General features: G+C 45.2%; 1 protein-coding gene across 1 annotated transcript in view; it reads left to right on the top strand.

Moving 5' to 3' along the window:
- IHH (Indian hedgehog signaling molecule) overlaps positions 1–19,508 on the top strand; it is a 195,350-nt gene that overhangs the window by 162,503 nt on the left and 13,339 nt on the right. The gene's annotated exons all lie outside the window — the stretch shown is intronic.

The following is a 19,508-nucleotide window of genomic DNA, read 5'->3' as shown; positions in this document are numbered from 1 at the left end:
AACGGTGGCATGTGTAAGTAAAACCGTACATATCATCACAACTACTTTATACATCCAGGTGGATTATACCGCATTTTTTTCAGGACAAATTGGGCTTTCATTTGGGGGTGAATGGTAATGGATATCTCCTGATTTTTTTTATTGTCAAAGGAAAACTGGCCCAAAATAGTAGAAAAAAATATTTTTTTTATTTAGCTGTGTGTTTCTTGTTACTACCATAACCTACCACCAAAGAACAACCCAAAATAAATTCTCCAGCTCTTGACGATCGCAGCGATACCATATATGCAAATTGTTTGTTGTTTTTGTACCCGTAGTACAGTCCAGAAACAATATTGTGCATTTTGTTTTGTTTTGGGTTTTTTTTTACCTAAAACACACTGACACTGATGCCAATTTTTTTTTTTTAATCCTGACCTTGACCTTTGACCCTGACCTTGAACCAAACACTTACTCTTGCACTGAACTAGATCAAACCTTGAACTAGGTATTTTTTCTTTATTTTTTATTTTATTTTTAAATATTTATTTATTTATTTAAACTTTTTTCCCCCTCTATGCTAGGAGTTCTAGAGATTCAATGTATCTTTCTCCTCCATTCACTGAGAGAAAAAAAAACACAAGGGGGCCGGGCTGTACAGTGACTGATCACTGTGATAGCCAACCAGAGGCTATGACAGCAATCATGTGACCCAGAATGGGGAGTCCCGGGTCCCAATCATGGGAAGAGGGACATTCCCCCGATCGTGGGAAGAGGGATATCCCATCCATCCATCCGGCTCCAGGAAAATCCCTAAGGAAGCAAGGAGACCCCCCTAGTGGGAAGAGGGATATTCCCGTCCATCCATCCGGCTCCAGGAAAATCCCTAAGGAAGCGAGGAGACCCCCCCTAGTGGGAAGAGGGATATTCCCATCCATGCGTCCGGCTCCAGGAAAATCCCTAAGGAAGAGGAGACCCCCCCTAGTGGGAAGAGGGATATTCCCATCCATCCATCCGGCTCCAGGAAAACCCATAAGGAAGCGTGGAGACCCCCTAGTGGGAAGAGGGATATTCCCGTCCATCCATCCGGCTCCAGGAAAATCCCTAAGGAAGCAAGGAGACCCCCCTAGTGGGAAGAGGGATATCCCGTCCATCCATCCGGCTCCAGGAAAATCCCTAAGGAAGCAAGGAGACCCCCGTAGTGGGAAGAGGGATATCCCGTCCATCCATCCGGCTCCAGGAAAATCCCTAAGCAAGCAAGAAGACCCCCTAGTGGGAAGAGGGATATTCCCATCCATGCGTCCGGCTCCAGGAAAACCCATAAGGAAGCGTGGAGACCCCCTAGTGGGAAGAGGGATATTCCCGTCCATCCATCCGGCTCCAGGAAAATCCATAAGGAAGCATGGAGACCCCCCTAGTGGGAAGAGGGATATTCCCGTCCATCCGTCCGGCTCCAGGAAAATCCCTAAGGAAGCAAGGAGACCCCCCTAGTGGGAAGAGGGATATCCCGTCCATCCATCCGGCTCCAGGAAAATCCCTAAGGAAGCAAGGAGACCCCCGTAGTGGGAAGACGGATATTCCCGTCCATCCGTCCGGCTCCAGGAAAATCCATAAGAAAGTGAGGAGACCCTCTGCTGGAAAGAGGGAACACTCCATTCATCCATCCATCCATCCATCCCAGGGAAAGAGGGATAATCCCATCCATTTACCACTAAGTTCAATTTAACCTCCATAGCGGTCTGATTATGTCCATATTTCTGTGCTCAAAGCGGTACATTTTTTTGGATGGAAATATGTATTTTTTTTATTGTAGACCTGTAATTTTTAGGAATAACTCACTGAAATCTGTCCGAACAAGAGTCTAGTAAACACCCCGGGTATGATAAAACTTGAAACACGAAATTATAATTTAATAAATAATCATAACAAATAATAATATAATAATAATACATTTAATTCAATAATATAATCAAACCAAAAACACTGAAATGTGAAATATAGCGCCAAGTTCGCACATCGCTGAGCAAAGTCGCAGAATCGTTTTCAGTGTCTGATGATGAATTTCCCCCACGAATCATTATCACTCAATTCTGCAAGTGGTTCTGATTTACTATCGCTGTTCTCTAGCCGGTCTAAAACCGCTTTTGACCTAAAGGGACGCTTTTTGGACGCCATGGACGTTTCTCAGTTTCCAGGCAGAAAGAACAGTAAAAATGCAGGCAGGGCGCCGGACAAAGCACTCGGGACAAAATGTATGTGAAATGGTTTGATACAGGAATGTTATACTATGTGATTTTAGTGAATTTAGTGAATGTCGCTTTCTGTCATTTTCAAATTTCCCGCCAGTTCCGTCCCCCGTACGTCCCGACGTCGCAGGGAACAGAACCCGGAAGATGGATGCCGGCATCGGCTGGAGGACGTTGCCGGGGACACTGCAGGAGGGACATCGCGGGAGCGCAGGACAAGGTAAGTGCAGAAGAGATCCCGGAGCAACGCTGCAGTGTATTCCCGAGTGTAGCTCGGGGTTACCGCTTGTGGTGCTGAAACTTTACCCCGAGATACACTCGGGAATACCGCCAGGGAGGCTATGGGACACAAGCCTTCTATGACCTCACGTAATGGTCACACCAGGTGAGAGCACAACCGGTGACGGTGTCAAGGTCACGGACTTAATAAGGACATGTTTGCGTCAGTAATATAATTGCAGCGATATTGATATGTACTCTTTCGATGCTGGACTATTATTTATTTAATATTTATTTATTCACAAAATTTTGCAGTTGGTAGCGGAGCGCAACACTATTTCTGATTTTATTGTCCAGTAGGTGCTGCAACTGTGCTGAACCCGCTGTCAGCTCTGGAAGCCAACCCTTTAAGTGGTCCATGACGCCCAAGGGCAGTAGGCAGTGCCCATCATGCGACTACTGTTATTACTGCCTCCTGAACATCAGTAGCTGACCATGAGCTGCCAGTGACAGGCTGGTCACAGTTCTGGGGGGGTGGATGGGGTGCACTCAAGAACAACACAGAAATGCATATCTGTGGCATCTGGGCATTAAAGTGGTTGGAAACACTTCCATATCTCCAGTGAAGTGACTGGTCTCAGGTGATACACAGAGATGAAACAAATCCTCCTACATAAGTTGTACCTGTTTACTTGCAGTCTTCTCTTCTCTACATCTGTGCAGAATTTATATAGCTTGTATGAGCTTTAAGAAAAGCTGAAGTTATACTCAGTGAGAGAAGATTGGAGGGAAGGGCCACCCTCCCCCTTCACATAGCACACAGGCTGTCATTCACAGGCTGTGTGCTGGAGCTCCCATCCCTGACACCTTTTTATCTCTTGGTGTCAGGAAAATCTGACTCCTACAGATAGCAGAAGGCAACAGAGAGAAACACACACTATAGAGGGATATGCTTTGTTCATATTTCATTTCTGAGGTTTGTGACCACTGTAAAGCAGACGTCCATCCTGAATGTCATATTGTGGTATCTCCCCCTCCCCTCAAAAATGGAAGTTTTGTTGGTGCCAAATGGACTTTCTCCCTGTGCATGCTCAGGTGTGCTTCAGGGTTCAGGTCCCTTGAGAGCCCTGCAGCACGTCTGCACAGGCAGGGGGATTTCTCATGCACGCGCAGACTGCTACCAGTCCAGTACCTGCCCTGTCTTTGCACATGCGTAACATTTTCCCTGACACAGATGTGCTGACAGGACCTGAATACTAGGAAGAGGCTGTGGGCACATCTGCGAATGTGCCATAATGGTGGTGATGGGGTGGGCACCTGGGAGGCAGACTGAAGTTCTGCTTCAAGGTCCACCTGCCCTGGTGTACCAGGGGCGGACTGACAACTAATGGGGCCCCCGGGCAATAGGGGATCATGGGGCCCCTGTGTCCTTGCCCAAACTCAAAAAAGCCTATGAAAAAGGTACCAGGGGCATCTCATGGGGCCCCCTACTGACCCCGGGCTCTCGGGCAGTGCCCGAGTTTCCAAATGGTCAGTCCGCCTCTGAGGTGTACCTCGGTTTCTGAATGCCTCGGTTTACGAATGAAAATCCATTGAAAATAACGCCTCGGTTTACGAATTGTTTTCACAATTTGAACGGATTAATTGGTTTTCAATGCATTTACCAATTTTTCTTGCAATAAGAACAGATTAATTGGTCTTCAATGCTTTTATGATTGTACAGTACAATGTCTTTAAAGTGCACTTTATAAAGGGTTTTGAACAGATAAGACTTTTGACTTTTTTCTGACCTCCAGAACGGATTAATTGGTTCTCAGTGCATTTACGATTTTTTTAAAATCATGTCCCTGTACAGTATTTATGCCTTTAAAGTGCACTTTATAAAGAGTTTTGAACAGATAAAAGACTCTTTTTTTTTACTTTTTTCTGACCTCCGGAACGGATTAATTGGCTTTCAGTGCATTCCTATGGAAAACCGCGTTTCTGTTTATGAATTTTTTCGCAATTCGAAACGTCCCACAGAACGCTTTCATTTCATAAACGGAGGTACGCCTGTATATACATATTGCTGTTATAAGGGGTTAATGTATATGTAAATCTAATCACAAAAATCTCATAAGCTTTCGAATGGTAATGCAATTTCAGAAGCAATCATTTTAGGCCTGAAACATTCCTTACAAACTGACTTGGTGACCTGTCTTTGAGATCCTTGTCCAAGCACTTCCCACGTTGTCACCTTGTCATACGGACTTCTGATGGAGACCACAAGTGACCACTTTAGCACATATGACACAGGCAAAGTCCACCGTCGGACCATCAGGAAACCCTCTCTGATATATGCCAGGCAGCCATTGCTGGAGTCTTTGTAGATAGGAAGTGGCTGCAAAGAGGCTGGTGGCGATCAGCAGAACTGAGGATCACACAAAGGTTGAAAAAAGGTGAAGTCAGTTATCTTATTTAAAAATGACAATTGTGTACATAGTTTATTGTGTAATTGCGTAAACCCCTATGCAGAATGAGCGCACACAGCTCTGTCCAGGGTCACTAGAAGGGCAGTAGGAGCGTACTTCCTGAACCCTGGGCTTCTCTCCCTCTATCCCACATACCCGGTTACTTTCAACTTTCCAAGGTAGTCTGAGTCTCACTGGTGGCTGTTAGAAGTAATAGTCCTGCCCTTGTGTTTGTGAATGACATGACATAGAGGGTGTTCCAGTATCCCCAGCAGGTGTGTTCCAGGATCATCACAGGACAGACATGGGCTGCACTACAGCCATTCCCTGAGTGGGCTGAGCTCCTTGTATGCATCTTAGGCCCCTTTCAGACAGGACCTGTCAGCGGATCCGCCTGCTCAGCAGGCAATCTATCCACTGATCTCTGCTGAGCAGGCCCACTAACTTCTATGGGGTGGTCAGATGGACTGCTTGTCCGTTTCCACCCGACTGTCATCTGATCCACTGGATGGATGGGGAACAGATCCCCATCCGTCTGTTTTTGGCATACAGGATTGGATCGGATGCTGACGGGTGATGCCCGCTGGCCTATAGAGCTCTATGGATGGTCCAAATGGGTCCATCTGAAAAATTGACAGGCAGACCCAATCAGTTGAATTTAAATTTTGGGGTTGATTTTGCTAAAGGCACACGCACTCTGCAAAGTGCAGTTGCCCCAGAGCTTAGTAAATGAGGGGAAGCTCTGCTGACTTCCATCATCCAATCATGTGCAAGCAAAAATGCTGTTTTTTTTATTTTTCTTGAATGTGATTGGGTATTCTGTGCAAAGTCAAGGTTTGTCTCATTTACTAAGCTCTGGAGCAACTGCACTTGCAAAGTGCTCAGTCTGTTTGCCTTTAATAAATAGACCCCTGTGAACTTTGCACAGTGCAGTTGCTCCAGATCTTAGTAAATGAGGCAAACCTTGACTTTGCACAGAATACCCAATCACATTCAAGAAAAATAAAAAAAACAGCATTTTTGCTTGCACATGATTGGATGATGGAAGTCAGCAGAGCTTCCCCTCATTTACTAAGCTTCACTTTGCAAAGAATACCCAATCACATGGGAATTTAAAAAAAAAAAACTGCGTTTTTGCTTGCACATGATTGGATGATGGAAGTCAGCAGAGCTCCCCCTCATTTACTAAGCTCTGGAACAACTGCACTTCCAAAGTTCACAATCTAGTTGCCTTTAGTATATCAACTTTTGATTTCCTTTTACTTCCTGAGGGGGCAGCACAGGGGCTAAATGGTTAGCACTTCTGCCTGGCAGTACTAGAGTCATTGGTTCAAATCCCAACCACAGTACCACCTGCCTGGAGCTTGCATGTTCTCCCTGTGCCTGCGTGGGCTTCCTCCGGGTACTACAGTTTCCTCCCACACTCCAAAGACATGCTGGTAGGTGAATTGGCTCCTGTCTAAATTGTCCCTAGTATGTGTATGTATGAATGTGAGTTAGGGACCTTAGATTGTACGCCCCTTGAGGGTTAGGGACTGATGTGAATGTACAATATATATGTAAATTGATGGCACTATATAAGTACCTGAAAAAAAATAAATATAGACTCAATAGGAAGGGATCTTTCCAATGTAAGAGATAGTCAGCTGACACAGGAATACATGTCCCCAGTGGAGGATTTCCCCTCCATTCCTGTGCTTGTGGCAATTTAAAATTTTGGATTTTCCTTCTTTTTCCTTCCCATTGGTAATCGGGACAAGTATAGAGAGTGTCTGTTCAGTTCTTGGCTGTGTTCACAAATGACTTTCTATAAAAGAATGTACCTGACAAGGAAAATGTACATTGTGCCTGCAGCCAGCAATCCCTTTCCAGCTGTTACTGTGAAAAGACTGATAGGATGCTATTGACACTTTCCTTTCCGATGGATTGCATATATGAGTTCCAGGTCTGGACCAATAAAAAAATGACGTATATGATGAGGTCTGTCACTAGCATTACATTTGTATTAAACCCAAAAGCAAAAATGTATTATATTGCAGCTTACCAATTCTTAGATGCGATGGCTGCATTTGTTTTCTTTTTTAGTCTTTTTTTTTCCCTTTATTTGCATCTGGTGATCTGGCCAGTAAGTCTGTTAAGTTTCAGCCTCCTTTAACAGGCCAAGTATTTCAGCAAAAATAGCAGTTAGGGGGTTGAGGCAAACCATTTACCACTGAAAGGGGTGCTGGCAATGATCAGCTTTTATTCATTAATGTCAGGGCTCGACAAATCCCAGGCGTCAGGTCGCCATGGTGACCAGAAACCGCGTCCTGGCGATTGGGCCCCCGCCAGCCCACCCACCCGATACTCTCCCCCAATCCCCAAACCCAGAACCGGAACAAGGGGTGGGGGACAGGAGAAGTGTCAGCGGGAGAGAGCAGGAGGAGGTGTGAGCTCACTGTACTGTCTCCATTGTGTCAGCGTATTACACAGGATTGCTCCCAGCTCAAAAGGTACACGGCACAAAGCGGAGTTCAGGCCCCCGCCACCCCTGGAGGAGGGGTGATGGGGGGCCTGTTTGTTCTGGGAAGGGTAATAGGGGGAGGGGAATTTGTGCTAGAAGAGGGGGGGGGATGCAAGCAGACAGGATTGGGGATGAATTGTGCTAGAAGGGTTGAACCGGGGGGGATGGGGGGATTTGGGACGATTTATACTACAGGGGGGGATTGGGGGGGGGGGTGATTTGCACTAGGGGGGAGGATTTGTGCTGGGATTGGGGATTCGAGGAGGATTTGTGCTAGGAGGGGGATGTGTACTAGGAGGGTGGATTTGGGGGGAGGATTTGTGCTAGGAGGGAGATGTGTACTAGGAGGGTGGATTTGGGGGGAGGATTTGTGCTAGGAGGGGGATGGGGGAGGATTGTACTAGAAAGGGGAATTTAGAGGAGGATTTGTTCTAGGATGAAGATTTAGGGGGGATTTGTACTTGAGATGGGGGAAGAGGATTTGTGCTAGAAGGGGGGATTTTGGGGATGATTTGTGCTAGGATGAAGATTTAGGGGGGATTTGTACTTGGGATGGGGGAGGAGGATTTGTGCTAGAAGGGGGGGATTTAGGGGAGGATTTGTGCTAGGATGAAGATTTAGGGGGGATTTGTACTTGGGATGGGGGAGGAGGATTTGTGCTAGAAGGGGGGATTGGGGGGGGGGTCATTTGCACTAGGGGGGAGGATTTGTGCTGGGATTGGGGATTTGAGGGGAGGATTTGTGCTAGGAGAGGGATTTGTGCTAGGAAGGGGATGGGGGGGGGAGAATTGTACTAGAAGGGGGGATTTAGGGGAGGATTTGTGCTAGGATGAAGATTTAGGGGGGATTTGTACTTGGGATGGGGGAGGAGGATTTGTGCTAGAAGGGGGGATTGGGGGGGATCATTTGCACTAGGGGGGAGGATTTGTGCTGGGATTGAGGATTTGAGGGGAGGATTTGTGCTAGGAGAGGGATGTGTACTGTGAGGGTGGATTTGGGGGGAGGATTTGTGCTAGGAGAGGGATTTGTGCTAGGGGGAGGATTGGGGGGGGGGATTTTACTAGAAGGGGGGGTTTAGGGGAGGATTTGTGCTAGGATGAAGATTTAGGGGGGGATTTGTACTTGGAATGGGGGGGAGGATTTGTGCTAGAAGGAGGGATTTGTACTAAAAGTGTGTCCCCAGGTGGAAATAAAGGTAAAAAGTCTCTGGGCTCTTTCACAACAGTGGTAATGATTTTGGTGGATCACCTTTCAGAGGGCGGTATAGTAGTGGCTGGCCGGTGCTCAGAAGGCGCTCCTGCCACCCCCAGACGCCTGCATTTTTGCTTTACCTTTTTTAAGTTGCAGAGCGGAAATTGTACTTTGCACTGGTTCGTGGTTGCAGTGCGGCCCCATTGATCTCAATATATGGGTTTGACAAGTGGTGCTGTGATGCTTTGCTTTGTGGCCACAGCATGTGTACAGCCCTGTCAGACTTCAATGTCATAATTCCGGTGGGTGGCCGGGGGGGGGGGGGTCGCCTCAGCTGCCTGTTTTTACCACCCCTGGCTTCCAGTGTGAAAGAGCCCTAAAAGAAGAAAACGAATGTAGCCACCACAGCTAAGGACTGGTAAGCTGCGATATATTACATTATTGTTTTTAGGTTTAATATCACTGTAACACAGCAGTTTTTGTTTTTCCTTAGCCCCATGTAACATTGTTACCTGTTGATCCTTCCAGTAGATCCATTATTTTTGTAATTCCTTTAACAGGGTGACAGCATTGTCAGGGTCGTCTGAACTGGAATTGCATCATATACAGGCGTACCTCGGTTTACGAGTTTATGGCGTTCTGCGGGACTTTTCGTATTGCGAAAATACATAAACCAAAATGCGGTTTCCCATAGGAATGCTTTGAAAACCAATTAATCCGTTCCAGAGGTCAGAAAAAAGTAAAATAAAAAGTCTTTTATCTGTTCAAAACTCTTTATAAAGTGCACTTTAAAGGCATAAATACTGTACAGGGACATGATTAAAAAAACAAATTCATAAATGCATTGAAAATCAATTAATTTGTTCGTATAGCGAAAAAAAAATTGTAAACCGAGGCATTATTTTCAATGGATTTTCAGTCGTAAACTGAGAATTACGTTAAGATTGTAAGCTCTCAGAATCAGGGCCCTCCTATCCCTCTTGTATTGAACTGTATTGTTGCTGTATTGTCTCCCATTATATTGTAAGTGCTGAGCAAACTGTTGGCGCTATATAAATCCTGTATAATAATAATAATATAAATGCTGTATAATAATAATGATAATAATAATATAAATCCTGTATAATAATAATAATAATAAATATATAAATCCTGTATAATAATAATAATAATAATAATAATATAAATCCTGTATAATGATAATAATAATATAAATCCTGTATAATAATAATAATATAAATCCTGTATAATAATAATAATAATAATAATATTATAAATCCTGTATAATAATAATATAAATCCTGTATAATAATAATAATAATAATAATATAAATCCTGTATAATGATAATAATATAAATCCTGTATAATAATAATAATATAAATCCTGTATAATAATATTAATAATAATATAAATCCTGTATAATAATAATAATATAAATCCTGTATAATAATAATAATAATATAAATCCTGTATAATAATAATAATAATATAAATCCTGTATAATAATAATAATAATAACCGAGGCGTTCGTAAACCGAGGTATGCCTGTATGTCATATTTGAGTTTCACTTCAATCCCAGAAATAAAGGATCGAACTGATCAATGAAAACTGTACATTTTATTATTATTTTTCTCTCGAATTAGAAAACAGCTGTTTCATTCAGAATAATGAAGCCTTGCAGAAATCCGCCTCTCTCCGGTGTTTTCTGGAGGTTTTGGCAGGTGACAAGTTAAAGGTATTTGCAGCTGGAAATATAGAGATAACCTCCCACATGCACAGACAGATTTCTTATCAGTTTAGTTAGTTTATGTTCTCCTCTGTTAGGTTCTCCAGTGCGCCACTAACTGGTTCAGCATTATTAAAGGGTAACTCTAGCAATAAACAACATGGTCATTAACCCCTTCACGCTTAAGGGTGAAACAAATCTTAATGCCTAAGCACAATTTTGCAGTGTTGACCTGTGTTAGTAAAACCGTACATATCATCACAACTACTTTGTACATCCAGGTGGAATATAATGCATTTTTTTTCAGGACAAATTGGACTTTCATTTGGTGGTGAATGGTAATGGATAGCTCCTGATTTTTTTTTATCAAAGAAAAACTGGCCCAAAATAGTAAAAAAAAAATCTTTTTTTTTCTGTTTAGCTGTGTGTTTCTTGTTACTACCATAACCTACCACCAAAGAACAACCCAAAATAAATTCTCCAGCTCCTGACGATCGCAGCGATACCATATATGTGTATGTTATTTGTTGTTTGTACCCGTAGTACAGCCCAGAATCAATAGTGCGCATTTTGTTCTTGTCTTTTTTTAACTAAAACACACTTACACCGATACCAATTTTTTTGTTAATCCTGACATTTGACCCTGAACTTTTGACCTTGACCTTTGACCCTGACCTTGACCCAAACACTAACCCTAGCACTGAACCAGGTCAAACCTTGATCTAGGTATTTTTTTTTTATTTGTTATTTTATTTATTTATCCTTTTTTTTTATTTACAAACATTTGTTTCCCCCTCTATGCCAGAAGTTAGAGAGATACAATGTATCTCTTTCAGGGGGCCGGGCTGTAAAGTGACTGATCACTGTGATAGCCAATCAGAGGCTATCACAACGATCATGTGACCTGGAATTGGGAGTCCCGGGTCCCGATTGTTAAAAAAAAGACGCGGGGCTCCCAGTGACACCGCGGTCTTTGTGCTGGTAGCACGCCGTGCCGTACACAGGTACGCAAATATGCAGCCCCACGGAAAAAAGCCCAGTTCTGTCTTCTCTTCTCTACATCTGTTCAAAACCTTTTTATTTTTAAACTTGTGTGAATGGTCAGAAAACAGGGCGGGGAGCTGAACTTACACACTGCAGAGCTCAGTGAGGAGAACTCTGACAGCTGATTGGAAAGAAGGGAAACACACACACAGCTCCCAGGAACAGAGCTCAGCTGTCAATCTGCTGGAGCTCTTCCCCTGTCACCATTTTTCTCTTGATGTCAGGAAAACTTGTTACAAGTGATTCATGCTGACAGTAGAGGAAGGAGGCAGCAGACAGAAATGACACTTAGTGCTCCAGATAGAGACAAGTACACACTATAGAGGGATCTGCTTTGTTCATATTTCATGTCTGAGGTTTACAATCAATTTAAACTATAATTCCAAAATGGCAGTTGGTGATTCTAATGTCCTCCTACATCTAAGTGGCAGTTGATAGAGGGGTGACACACCAAGTACTGCACGTTAATTCTGCTTTGTACAGTATTCTTTATATGATCTATCTATCTATCTATCTATCTATCTATCTATCTATCTATCTATGTATCTATCTTACACTATATTGCCAAATGTATTGGCGGCCGGCCTTTATACACACATGAACTTTAATGGCCCCCCAGTCTTAGTCCGTAGGGTTCAATATTGAGTTGGCCCCGCCCTTTGCAGCTATAACAGCTTCAACTCTTCTGGGAAGGCCATCCACAAGGTTTAGGAGGGTGTCTATGGGAAGGTTGGACCATTCTTCCAGAAGCACATTTGTGAGGTCAGGCACTGATGTCGGAGGAGAAGGCCTGGCTCACAGTCTCCACTCTGATTCATCCCAAAGGTGTTCTATGGGGTTGAGGTCAGGACTCTGTGCAGGCCAGTCAAGTTCCTCCACCCCAAACTGGCTCCTCCATGTATTTATGGACCTTGCTTTGTGCACTGGTGTGCAGTCATGTTGGAACAAGAAGGGGCCATCCCCAAACTCTTCCCACAAAGTTGGGATCATGAAATTATGCAAAATGTCTTGGTATGCTGACACCTTAAGAGTTCCCTTCACTGGAACTAGGGGGCCAAGCCCAACCCCTGAAAAACAACCCCACACCATAATCCCCCCTCCACCAAACTTTACACTTGGCACAATGCATCCAGGCAAGTACCGTTCTCCTGGCAACCGCCAAACTCAGACACATCCATCGGATTGCCAGACAGAGAAGCATGATTGGTCACTCCAGAGAACACGTCTCCACTACTCTAGAGTCCAGTGGCGGCGTGCTTTACACCACTGCATCCGACACTTTGCATTGCACTTGGTGATGTAAGGCTTGGATGCAGCTGCTCGGCCATGGAAACCCATTCCATGAAGCTCTCTACACACTGTTGTTGTGCTCATCTGAAGGCCACACCAAGTTTGGAGGTCTTTAGCTATTGACTCTGCAGACAGTTGGTGACTTCTGCGCACTGTGCGCTTCAGCATGCGCTGACCCCGCCCTGTCATGTGACGTGGCCTACCACTTGGTGGCTGAGTTGCTGTTGTTCCCAGTTGCTTCCACTTTGTTATAATCCCACTAACAGTTGAACGTGGAATATTTAGTGGCCAGGAAATGTCACGGATGGACTTATTGCACAGGTGACCACCTATCACGGGACCACGCTTGGAGTCACTGAGCTCCTGAGAGCGACCCATTCTTTCACCAATGTATGTAGAAGCAGTCTGCATGCCTAGGGGCTGATTGTATACACCTGTGTCCATGGAGGGGATTGGAACACCTGAATCCAATGATCTGGAGGGCTGGCCCAATATTTTTTGGCAATATAGTGTATATTATCTATCTGTACATTCCAGACTGTGGTAAGGAACCTGTCTTATTCCTCTGCCCTGTAGCTGTTGTTTTCCATGGCAGGCCTCCTTGTCAGGGCGAGGGTTAATGGGTGACATAAGGCACTGTGACAAAGGTGACCGCTGTCACATTCTGCCATATCCGGTACATTGCAGACAATGGGCTTGTAAATGGAGATGATTTTTGCATATCTCGATTTTTCAGCAATTAGTGGTTAATGATTAGATGTAGCTCAGAGCGAGCTGGTCCGGGCAGGTCTCATCCTGCTGTGAGCTCACAGTGTGCGGAGGAGGACGTGCACGGCAGGCCCTGTACACTGCACTGTACAGCCCCCCCTCCCCAGAGTCCATGGGGCTCATTTACTAAAGATTGCTCACTGGACAATTTAAATAAGGTGGCTCTGTGTTCACCTGGAATACCCAGTCATGTGCCAGGAAAAAAACTGTTTTTTTGTTTTTTTTTAAATTTTCCTCACCTATTGACTTTTGTTTATTATAGGTATTTATATAGAGCGGACAATGTACACAGCGCTTTACGTATATTATACGTTCACATCTTTCTCAGCCCTCAAAGAGCTGACATTCTAAGATCCCTATCTCACATACACTACATGCAAATTCTAGGGCCAATTAAACCAGAGGAAACCCGCACAAGCACAGGGAGAACATGCAAACTCCATCGTAGGTGGGAAATGAGCTGAGGACCCCAGTGCTGCAAGGCAGAAGCGTTAAGCCACGTCATGTTTCTTTTAAGGAGGGTAAAGTGCTTTTTTAACCTCCACGTAATGCACCAGGAAACGGGGTGGGCTTTAATACCCATATGCAGCGCATATATGTCCACGCGCGGCTGAAGTTTCTGAAAGAGCGCTCACTGCATGTTCCCAGCACAGTAACTGAGCTGTCATAGACTTTTCGACTCAATGATGGTCAAATTGTACGATTGTTTTTCCTGAAAAGAATATGCGCATGAGCCGTGACCTGGAAGGAACAAAATTTTTGCTTGTTGTATGGGTTGAACTTTATGACTTGGTCAGCTGATTTTCGAAATCAATGATTGCACCATTGGATTACCGAGCGAACAACGTTTCCGACTTTTGGATGAAAAATCATTCGGAAGTCGAACCACGTATGGCCTGCATAAGTCTAGGTTCACACCTATGCAGGATGGGGTGAACTTTATGACTTGGTTGGCCGATTTTCGAAATCAGTGATGGTACCATCGGATTACCGAGTGAACGACGTTTCCGATTTTTGGACAAAAAATCATTCTGAATTCGAACCATGCATTACCCTCAAGGGGCGTACAATCTAAGGTCCCTAACTCACAAGTGTGCATGTTCTCCCTGTGCCTGTGTGGGTTTCCTTCGGGTACTCCGGTTTCCTCCCACACTCCAAAGACATGCTGGTAGGTTAATTGTCTCCTGTCTAAATTGTCCCTAGTATGTGTATGTATGAATGTGAGTTAGGAACCTTAGATTGTACACCCCTTGAGGGTTAGGGACTGATGTGAATGTACAATATATATGTAAGGTGCTGTGTAAATTGACAGTGCTATATAAGTACCTGAAATAAATACTAGGGACAATTTAGAAAGGAGCCAATTCACCTACTAGCATGTCTTTGGAGTGTGGGAGGAAACTGGAGTACCTGAATGAAACCCACACAGGCACAGGGAGAACATTCAAACTCCAGGCAGGTGGTGCCGTGGTTGGGATTCAAACCAGCGACCCTAGTACTGCCAGGTGGAAGTGCTAACCATTTAGCCACTGTGCTGCCTATTTAGCCACTGTGCTGCCCATCTATCCACTGTGCTGCCCATCTAGCCACTATGCTACCCTTTTAGCCACTGTGCTTCCCATTTAGCCACTGTGCTGCCCATTTATCCACTGTGCTGCCCATCTAGCCACCGTGCTGCCCATTTAGCCAGTGTGCTGCCCATATAGCCACCGTGCTTCCCATTTAGCCACTGTGCTGCCCATCTAGCCACTGTGCTGCCCATTTTATCCACTGTGCTGCCCATCTAGCCATTGTGCTGCCCATTTAGCCACCGTGCTTCCCATTTATCCACTGTGCTGCCCATCTAGCCACTGTGCTGCCCATTTAGCCACTGTGCTTCCCATTTATCCACTGTGCTGCCCATCTAGCCACTGTGCTGCCCATTTAGCCACTGTGCTTCCTATTTAGCCACTATGCTGCCCATTTAGCCACTGTGCTGCCCATCTACCCACTGTGCTGCCCATTTAGCCACTGTGCTTCCCATTTAGCCACTGTGCTGCCCATCTAGCAACTGTGCTGCCCATCTAACCACTGTGCTGCCCATCTAACCACTGTGCTGCCCATGCCGTCCTTCAATCTAACACATGGTATCAATGAACAGGCAGGTCAGTGACATTGTATGAGATGTTGTGGATGCTGTAGAGGACACGACTTGTCTGCTAGCTGGCCTGCTCGGGGCTGCGAGGACGGGGAACGGGGAGGTTAGGTGGGGACAGTTGCTGGAGGGAAGCGAGGAGTGAAGAGGAGGACAAGGTAGGGACAGGCAGGAGGTGAGAGGAGAGGGAGGAGAAGGCTGGCCGGCTCTGCGCTGACTCCTGCCAGACTGCTCCCGCTGTGGTTACTTGCAGCATCTTAAACCCACATCCCCAGACCACAGGGAACACATCGCCCAGCCCAGCAAAACAAGACGGATATTAAAAATAATCACAGTTAGGACCTTGGAAAAGTTCAAAACGACCTGATCACCTATATTTAAACCAAAAGCAAACAGGGGCTTGAGGCGTGTGCGCCGGAGGGGGGCCGAGGGAGGGCGCTGGAGGGGGGCCGAGGGAGGGCGCCGCTCCTAAACAGCACCGTTTACTTACCAGAGGTAACACAAGGATCAGGGCTTCCAGCTGCCAATCAGAGTCCGGCTTTTCATTGTCCGTACTGAGCTTTGATTGGTTATTTCTTGTTATCCACGCCTCACCTCTGCAATGTGGACTGACAAGAACATCCCGAACGTTTAAGGGACAGTTCACACTACATGCGTTTCAGTTGCTTTCTTTTCTGCAACCAAAACGCACAGAAAGTAGGTGATATGGTGGTCAGTGTCATCGTTCACATCAGTGCTTGCAGTTCCAGTGCGTTCCGGTTGCAGAAAAAGTAGAACAGGCTGCATTTTTTCTGTACAGAACTGAGCTGGAACGCGGTAAAGCGCATCAAAAACGCACCAGAACGCACCAAAAATGCACATGTCCCTATTTAAATTGAAGAAACAGAGAGGGGAAAAAAATGAACTGGCATGCATAAAAAGCGAACTGGAACGTAAAAAATGCATAAATAACGCACCAGAACGCACCAAAAATGCACCAGCATGCACATGTCGCTATTTAAATTGAAGAAACAGAGAGGGGGAAAAAACTGGCATGCATAAAAAGCGCACTGTAACATGTAAAAAAACGAATAAAAAATGCACTGGAATGTGCAAAAATTGCATCAGAAATGCGCATGCAAAAACGCATTCAGAATGCATCTGAACTGCGTTTCTATAGTGTGAACCAGCCCTAAGGGCTGGTTCACGCTAGATGCAGGTAAGTGCGCTTTTTTTCAGCATCAAAAATGCATGCACAGTGTTTTCAATGTATTCCAATGGTCTTAGTTCACACCAGTGCAGTCAGCTCCAGTCAGTTTCCGGTGCAGAAAAAAAAGTAGAACAGGCTGCATTTTTTTCTGCACAGAACTGAGCTGGAACGCGGTAAAGCACATCAAAAATGCACCAGAACGCACCAAAAACACACCAAAAACGTACATGTCCCTATTTAAATTGAAGAAACAGAGAGTTGGAAAAAATGAACTGGCATGCATAAGAAGCGCACTGGAACGTGTAAAAAACCGCATTAAAAATGCACCGGAACATGCCAAAAATGCATCAGTAATGCACATGCAAAAACGCATTCAGAATGCATCTGAACTGCGTTTCTATAGTGTGAACCAGCCCTGAGGGCTAGTTCACGCTAGATGCAGGTAAGTGCGCTTTTTTTCTGCATCAAAAATGCAGTCACAGTGTTTTCAATGTATTCCAATGGTCTTAGTTCACACCAGTGCAGTCAGTTCCAGTCAGTTTCCAGTGTAGAAAAAAAAGTAGAGCATGCTGCATTTTTTCTGCACAGAACCGTACTGAAACATAGCAAACTGCATCAAAACTGCACTGGAACTGCATGTGGTGTGAACTGTAGGCAAAAACGTACCCCACCTAGATTGTAAGCTCGAAAGAGTAGGGCCCTCTTACCCCTCGTACGTTGTTTGTTGTTGTTGTACTGTGCCATGTATTGTCCCCCCCTATTGTACAGCGCTGAGCAAACCCTTTGGCGCTATATAAACTCGATGTAATAATAATAATAATATCCGGAATGCATTTGGAGCGCATTGTGTTATTGGGCACTGTGTTATCGCATGCTTTACTGCAATGTGGAGCACTGCCCATGAATGCGTTGGTGCAGGATGCCAACGTAACACACCTTCGCACGGGCATGCGTGGCAGTGCAATGCTTGGCAACGTGTTACCGCATCGCAGTGCGCTGTAAGAAATTGGTGCATTTCCCTGGAAGCACACTGCAACGCATGTTCGCTGGAAGGTGCATTGGGGGCCCATTCAGAAAGAATGGCATTGCATTGCATCGATGCATGGAATGTGCATTGGCACACGTTTCTGCAACAGCCGGGCCCTAAACATGTTGAGGAGCCACAATGCCCACCTGCTGCTTACCCCTCCTCCGTGAGATCAATGCAGCCTATTGATTGGATAATAATTTCTTACTCTTCCTCCTCTCTGAACTACAGGCATGTAAGAACTTCCGGTCTAATTCTGCAAAAATAAAGAGGAACTCTAGGAGAAAACTAAAATCCATATACTGGAGCTGCTAAAGGATTTGTATTTCTGTCCATCCAGTCCTGAGCAGGGGCAGACTGACCATTTGGAAACTCAGGCACTGCCCGAGGGCCCCCGGGGTCAGTAGGGGGCCCCATGAGATGCCCCTGGTACCTTTTTCATAGGCTTTTTTGAGTTTGGGCAAGGACAAAGGGGCCCCATGATCCCCTATTGCCTGGGGGCCCCATGAGTTGTCAGTCCGCCCCTGGTCCTGAGGTTTACACAGATCTGACAGACAAGCGAGCCAGAATGGTGACCTGACTTTTCTCTGAAGTTAAGCCTCCCTGCCCCCCCCCAACCTATGATTGGACAGTTAAGAAAGAGACTGATGATATCATCTCTCTGCTCTTTCCTCCTATCAGCGTGTTCTTTGTCAGCACATGTGATTGCATCACACCTGATAGGCTGCCCCTCCCTCTCTCAAATCAAGGATCAAATCAAGACATTCAGATACTTCTGCTAACTCCATAAGAAAACATTTGTATAATCATTTTAATAAAGAGGTAACTGCAATGATTGGTGCTCTTCTATCCAATGGATGAACAGACATTCTGTGAAGAACAGCACTGGATTAAAGGTGCGTATTGAAGCAAAAGCTTCTGCTACAGTGACACATGTGGGAATTACCTTGGGCAGTCTGCGGTTTGATATTTGCATAACTCCTCCTCTTTTAATCATGGAGGCTCAGGGCCACATGTGGGCATTACCTTGGGCAGTCTTTGGTTTGATATTTGCATAACTCCTCCTCTTCTAATCATGGGGGCTCAGCATCACATGTGGGCATTACCTTGGGCAGTCTATGGTTTGATATTTGCATAAGTCTTCCTCTTTTGATCATGGGGGTCTCAACATCACATGTGGGCATTACCTTGGGCAGTCTGCAGTTTGATATTTGCATAACTCCTCCTCTTTTGATCATGGGGCTTCAGCAACACATGTGGTCATTACCTTGGGCAGTCTGCGGTTTGATATTTGCATAACTCCTCTTTTAATCATGGGGGCTCATCAACACATGTGGGCATTACCTTGGGCAGTCTGCGGTTTGATATTTGCATAACTCCTCCTCTTTTGATCATGGGGGCTCAGCATCACGTGTGGGCATTAACTTGGTCAGTCTGCAGTTTGATATTTGCATAACTCCTCTTTAGATCATGGGGGCTCAAGGTCACATGTGGGCATTACCTTGGGCAGTCTGCGGTTTGATATTTGTATAACTCTTCCTTTTTTGATCATGGGGGCTCAGCATCACGTGTGGGCATTATCTTGGTCAGTCTGCGGTTTGATATGTGCAAATTCCTCCTCCTCCTTCGATCACATGTGGGCATTACTTTGGGCAGTCTGTGGTTTGATATTTGCATAACTCCTCCCAAGAGACAGCCCACTGCTTGCATCAGGGTTTACGGGCTCTTGAGTGGAGTAC

This window comes from Staurois parvus, unplaced genomic scaffold, assembly GCF_062004578.1.
Source record: "Staurois parvus isolate SC_StPar_1 unplaced genomic scaffold, SC_StPar_1.0 ptg000315l, whole genome shotgun sequence".
Taxonomy (NCBI): Eukaryota; Metazoa; Chordata; class Amphibia; order Anura; family Ranidae; genus Staurois; species Staurois parvus.
The sequence above is the reverse complement of the archived record's forward strand: the minus strand, read 5'-3'. Positions and strand labels throughout refer to the sequence as shown.